Raw genomic sequence first — 7167 nt, 5'->3', positions numbered from 1 at the left:
GGACATATGGAGAGGTAGTTACACCCAAGGTGCAGGACACAGGAAACTGGGTGACAGTCAGGAAGGGGAAAGGGTTAAACAGCCAGTGCAGAGTCCCCCTGTGGCCAGCTCCCTCAACAACAGGTATACCACTCTGGATACTGTTGGGGTGTGGAGGATGACCTAACAAAGGAAAGCCACAGCAGTCGGGTCTCTGGCACTGAGTCTGGCTCTGTGACTCAGAAGGGAAGAGGGGAGAAGAGGCACGCTGTGGTGATAGGAAATTTGTTAGTTAGGGGAACAGGCAGGTGGTTCTATGGGCAAGAACAAGATTACCAAATGGTATGTTGCCTCACAGGCGCCAGCGTCCAGGACATCTCGGATCGAGTCTTTGGCATTCTTAAGTGGGAGGGTGAATAGCCAGAGGTTGTGGTCCATGTAGGTACCAATGACATGGGAAAGATGAGTGATGAGGTCTTGCATAGGGAGTTCAAGGATCTAGGCGCTAAGTTAAAAGGCAGGACCTCCAGTGAGGCGAGAACTAGGAAGATTATACAGTTTAACACATGGCTAAGGAATTGGTGCAGGAGAGAGGGCATAAGATTTATGGATCATTAGGCTCTCTTCCAGGGTAGGTGGGACCTGTACAGAAGATACAGTTTGCACCTGATCTGGTGGACTAATATCCTAGCAGGAAGGTTTGCTAATGCTGCATGGTGGGGTTTAAACTAGAATTGCAGGGGAATGGCAGCCAGAACGCCAGAACAGATAGAGGAGAGGTTGTGGTGGCAGATGTTGGTAAGACCTCAGACAAAGTCAGGAATCAACAGGTTGAGCATGGTGCAATTAGTGTCCTGAGCTGTGTACATTTCAATGCCAGAAGTATTGTTGGAAAAGCAGATGAGCTCAGGACATGGATCAACACCTGAAATTATGACTTTGTAGCCATTAGTGAGACTTGACTGCAAGATGGGCAGGACTGGCTCAATATTCCGTGGTACCATTGTTTTAGACGTGACAGAGCAGGAGGGATTAAGAGAAGGGGTTGCATTACTAGTCATAGAAAATGTCACAGCAGTGCTCTGTTGGGACAGACTGGAGAACTTCTCAAGAGAAGCTTTATGGGTGGAACTGAGGAATAAGAAAGGTATGACTGTGTTAATGGGGCTATATAACAGACCACCCAATAGTCCTAGGGATCTACAGGAACATATTTAACATAGAAAAACATAGAAACATAGAAAATAGGTGCAGGAGTAGGCCATTCGGCCCTTCGAGCCTGCACCGCCATTTATTATGATCATGGCTGATCATCCAACTCAGAACCCCGCCCCAGCCTTCCCTCCATACCCCCTGACCCCCGTAGCCACAAGGGCCATATCTAACTCCCTCTTAAATATAGCCAATGAACTGGCCTCAACTGTTTCCTGTGGCAGAGAATTCCACAGATTCACCACTCTCTGTGTGAAGAAGTTTTTCCTAATCTCGGTCCTAAAAGGCTTCCCCTCTATCCTCAAACTGTGGCCCCTCGTTCTGGACTTCCCCAACATCAGGAACAATCTTCCTGCATCTTGCCTGTCCAATCCCTTTAGGATCTTATACGTTTCAATCAGATCCCCCCTCAATCTTCTAAATTCCAATGAGTACAAGCCCAGTTCATCCAGTCTTTCTTCATATGAAAGTCCTGCCATCCCAGGAATCAATCTGGTGAACCTTCTTTGTACTCCCTCTATGGCAATGATGTCTTTCCTCAGATTAGGGGACCAAAACTGCACACAATACTCCAGGTGTGGTCTCACCAAGGCCTTGTACAACTGCAGTAGTACCTCCCTGCTCCTGTACTCGAATCCTCTCGCTATAAATGCCAGCATACCATTCGCCTTTTTCACCGCCTGCTGTACCTGCATGCCCACTTTCAATGACTGGTGTATAATGACACCCAGGTCTCGTTGCACCTCCCCTTTTCCTAATCGGCCACCATTCAGATCATAATCTGTTTTCCTATTTTTGCCACCAAAGTGGATAACTTCACATTTATCCACATTAAATTGCATCTGCCATGAATTTGCCCACTCTCCCAACCTATCCAAGCCACCCTGCATCCTCTTAGCATCCTCCTCACAGCTAACACTGGCACCCAGCTTCGTGTCATCCGCAAACTTGGAGATGCTGCATTTAATTCCCTCATCCAAGTCATTAATATATATTGTAAACAACAGGGGTCCCAGCACTGAGCCTTGCGGTACCCCACTAGTCACCGCCTGCCATTCTGAAAAGGTCCCGTTTATTCCCACTCTTTGCTTCCTGTCTGCTAACCAATTCTCCACCCACACCAATACCTTACACCCAATACCGTGTGCTTTAAGTTTGCACACTAATCTCCTGTGTGGGACCTTGTCAAAAGCCTTTTGAAAACCCAAATATACCACATCCACTGGTTCTCCCCTATCCGCTCTACTAGTTACATCCTCAAAAAATTCTATGAGATTCGTCAGACATGATTTTCCTTTCACAAATCCATGCTGACTTTGTCCGATCATTTCACCGCTTTCCAAATGTGCTGTTATCACATCCTTGATAACTGACTCCAGCAGTTTCCCCACCACCGACGTTAGGCTAACCAGTCTATAATTCCCCGGTTTCTCTCTCCCTCCTTTTTTAAAAAGTGGAGTTCATTAGCCACCCTCCAATCCTCAGGAACTAGTCCAGAATCTAACGAGTTTTGAAAAATTATCACTAATGCATCCACTATTTCTTGGGCCACTTCCTTAAGCACTCTGGGATGCAGACCATCTGGCCCTGGGGATTTATCTGCCTTCAATCACTTCAATTTGTAAAGGGATCAAGACTTTTACAAGAAACATAAGGTTGTTTTAATAGAACATAGAACATAGAATAGTACAGCACAGTACAGGCCCTTCGGCCTACAATGTTGTGCTGACCTTTAAACCCTGCCTCCCATATAACCCCCCGACCTTAAATTCCTCCATATACCTGTCTAGTAGTCTCTTAAATTTTGCTAGTGTATCTGCCTCCACCACTGACTCAGGCAGTGCATTCCACGCACCAAACACTCCCTGAGTAAAAAACCTTCCTCTAATATCCCCCTTGAACTTCCCACCCCTTACCTTAAAGCCATGTCCTTTTATATCAAGCAGTCCTGCCCTGGGGAAGGGGCGCTGGCTATCCACTCTATCTATTCCTCTTATTATCTTGTACACCTCTATCATGTCTCCTCTCATCCTCCTCTCCAAAGAGTAAAGCCCTAGCTCCCTTAATCTCTGATCATAATGCATACACTCTAAACCAGGCAACATCCTGGTAAATCTCCTCTGTACCCTTCCCAATGCTTCCACATCCTTCCTATAGTGAGGCGACCAGAAATGGACACAGTACTCCAAGTGCGGCCTAACCAGAGTTTTATAGAGCTGCATCATTACTCCATGACTCTTAAACTCTATCCCTTGACTTATGAAGGCTAACACCCCATAAGCTCACACTTCTCCGGGTTGAACTCCATCTGCCACTTCTCAGCCCACTTCTGCATCCTATCAATGTCTCTCTGTAATCTTCGACAATCCTCTACCCTATCCACAACACCACCAACCTTTGTGTTGTCTGCAAACTTACCAACCCACCCTTCTACCCCACATCCAGGTCGTTAATAAAAATCACGAAAAGTAGAGGTCCCAGAACAGATCCTTGTGGGATACCACTGGTCACAACCCTTCAATCCAAATGTACTCCCTCCACCACGACCCTTTGCTTTCTGCAGGCAAGCCAATTCTGAATCCACCTGGCCAAACTTCCCTGGATCCCATGCATTCTGACTTTCTGAATAAGCCTACTGTGTGGAACCTTGTCAAATGCCTTACTAAAATCCATGTCGATCACATTCACTGCACTACCCTCATCTATATGTCTCGTCACTTCCTCAAAGAACTCTATCAGGCTTGTTAGACACGATCTGCCCTTCACAAAGCCATGCTGACTGTCCCTGATCAGACCATGTTTCTCTAAAGGCTCATAGATCCTATTTCTAAGAATCTCTTCCAACAGCTTTCCCAACACAGACGTAAGGCTCACTGGTCTATAATTACCTGGACTATCCCTACTACCTCTTTTGAACAAGGGAACAACATTCACCTCCCTCCAATCCTCCGGTACCATTCCCGTGGACAGCGAGGACATAAAGATCGTAGCCAAAGGCTCAGCAACCTCTTTCCTCACCTCATGGAGCAGCCTGGGGAATATTCCATCAGGCCTCGGGGACTTCTCCGTCCTAATGTATTTTAACAACTCCAACACCTCCTCTCCCTTAATATCAACATGCTCCAGAACATCAACATCACTCATATTGTCCTCACCATCATCAAGTTCCCTCTCATTGGTGAATACCGAAGAGAAGTATTCATTGAGGACCTCGCTCACTTCCACAGCCTCCAGGCACATCTTCCCATCTTTATCTCTAATCGGTCCTACCTTCACTCCTGTCATCCTTTTTTTCTTCACATAATTGAAGAATGCCTTGGGGTTTTCCTTTACCCTACTCGCCAAGGCCATCTCATGCCCCCTTCTTGCTCTTCTCAGCCCCTTCTTAAGCTCCTTTCTTGCTTCCCTATATTCCTCAATAGACCCATCTGATCCTTGCTTCCTAAACCTCATGCATGCTGCCTTTAGTAGGTGATTTTGACTTTCACATGTTGATTAGGACTTCCATACTGTAAAAGGACTAGATGGGATGGAGTTTGTCAAATGCGTTCAGGGAAGTTTCCTTCATCAGTGTGTAGAATTTAGAGTGTGTGATACCGGATCTGCTGTGAGGGAATGAGGCAGAAGTTGGTGTAGGGGGTTCTTTGCATCAGCGACCACAATGCTATTAGTTTCAAAGTAAATATGCAAAGAGATATGTCTGGTCCATGGGTTGAGATTCTAAATTGGAGAAAGGCCAGTTTTGATGCTATCATTTGATAATAAATTTACTTTGACTTTGAAAATGAAACATACGGTGAAGTGCCTTGTTTCTGTCAACAGCCAACGCAGTCCAAGGATTGTGCTGGGAGCAGCCCACAATGTCGCCTGCTTCAGGCACCGACTCAGCATGGCCACAACTTGCTACCTGTCTTTGGAATGTGGAGGAAACCAGAGCACCCGATGAAAATTCACACGGTCACAGGGAGAACACACAGTTCCTTACGAACTGAATCCCTGACTGCTGGTGCTGTAGAGTGTTACACAAACTGCTATGCTACTGTGAGTTGACCATCTCAATGAAAGGAATTTTGCTGTTGTTTTTAATTCACTTTGTTTATCCCAGAATGTAACTGCACTATGGCGCCTTGGTCAGTACAAGTAATGAAAGAAAGGGAAGACATTGAGCCAAGGGAATGGAAACAGGTGCCTTCGCCTATCATCGAGTCTGAATCGATTATCCAGCATCAGTTTACACAAATCATCCTCAAACCCATTTTATTTTTCTCTCATCTACGTCGACCTCCCCAGATTCTATTATGTACCTATGCGAGGGGTGATTTACAGTGCCCAGTTAACCTGATAACCATTGTCGTTAGGATGTGGGAGAAAATCTACACCGTCAAAGGGAGAACATGCAAACTCCACGCAGACAGCGCCGGAGATCGGGATTGTACCCAGGTCTCTGGAGCTCTGAGGCAGAAGCTCTATTTATTGTGTCACTGTGCATTCCAGCCCTGAGCATTTCCTGAGGGCTCTACTCCTGGTGAAGACGGGGTGATGTTCCTGCTTAACTGCTTGGATTATATGTTGGGAAAGTGTTACAGAGATCTACACACACACACACACACACACCCCTCCCACTGCTAAACTCTGCACCAACATAGCACCCTCTCCATAATGGTGTTCCTCGTACCAGCCCCCACCAGTGCGATGAGAATGCGTGGGGGTACTCAGTGACTTGCATTGATTCTATTAAGGCCAATTCCACTGGTTAAAGTCACTTCATCAGTGCAGAGCATCTTGCAAAGCCTGTAGAAATAGCCATAGAGCAGTACAGTTCATTCTTCAGCCCATCTAGTCCATGCTGAGGTATGTATCTGTCTAGCCCCATTGACCTGGATTTGGGTCACAGCCCTCCATACCTTCCCTATCCAGGTACAATTTTGTCTTCAATGTTGAATTGAACCTTCATCCACAACTTCCACTAGTTCCACCCTCTCACTGGAAGTTCTCACTCATGTTCCCCTTAAACGTTTCTCCTTTCACACTTAACGCATGACATCAAGTTTTAGTCTCAACCAACCTCAGTGGAAAAAGCCTGCTTGACTAGACTGTATAGACCACCATCAAATGCCCCACATTCCTCTACACTCCAGGGAATAAAGTCTGAGTTAATCAGGTCCTCAAGTCCCGGCAACATCCTTGTAATATAAATCACACAAGGAAGCCATGAAACTGGCGAAGAATTACCTGAACAGGAGCAGTGTAAATTGTCTGTCTTCTGTGTGACAATGCTGGAAAGCAACAAATAAAGTGAGTCGTGCAGGAACAAAGTCTGAGCCAGGCAGAGCATCACTCAGAGAGATGGGGGCGGTGGGGTCAATGCCAGTTTATTCACGCTCTCATGATGCTCTAAAGGTAGGGTTGGAAACTTCTAGCCCTTACAGTTGCATAACATGGGGATCAATAATAAAGGATTATTTACATTGTATATAGAAAATACTGACACACATGCCTGAGAGCAAACAAGACCTTTTCATCAGTTGGTCATTGGCAGTAAATGGACCATGTCAAGTCCTGGCATTGTGCTGGAAGATGTCGATCACAGGTTGCCCATCCTCATCCATCCCATTGTTACCTTTGCAGGATATTATCAAACCTTCACATCACTATCTCTCCTGTTTCTGTTCTGGCAGGCAGCATTGCTCCATTGTGGGAGTGCTGGAGAGCTATTCAGTGGCACTCCTAAGTTTTCAATAGATTTACAAAACATTCTCTTTGGAATGTGTTGTCTATTCTGCTTCTGTTCGTTCTTATCGCATATTTTTTATTGCAGCAATCTCCATTACGAATGCTCAACACAGAGCTGAAGGGAAAGCAGAGTGGCAAAACAAGCTGTGAAAGGTGTATGTTTTAGCTGTTATGTTTTATAACTCAAAACATAAAACTAAACAAAATAAAAACAAGGAGCAGGAGATAAATCGTGTACATTAG

This window comes from Mobula birostris, chromosome 8 (assembly GCF_030028105.1).
Source record: "Mobula birostris isolate sMobBir1 chromosome 8, sMobBir1.hap1, whole genome shotgun sequence".
Lineage (NCBI taxonomy): Eukaryota > Metazoa > Chordata > Chondrichthyes > Myliobatiformes > Myliobatidae > Mobula > Mobula birostris.
This window is presented reverse-complemented; position numbering follows the sequence as displayed.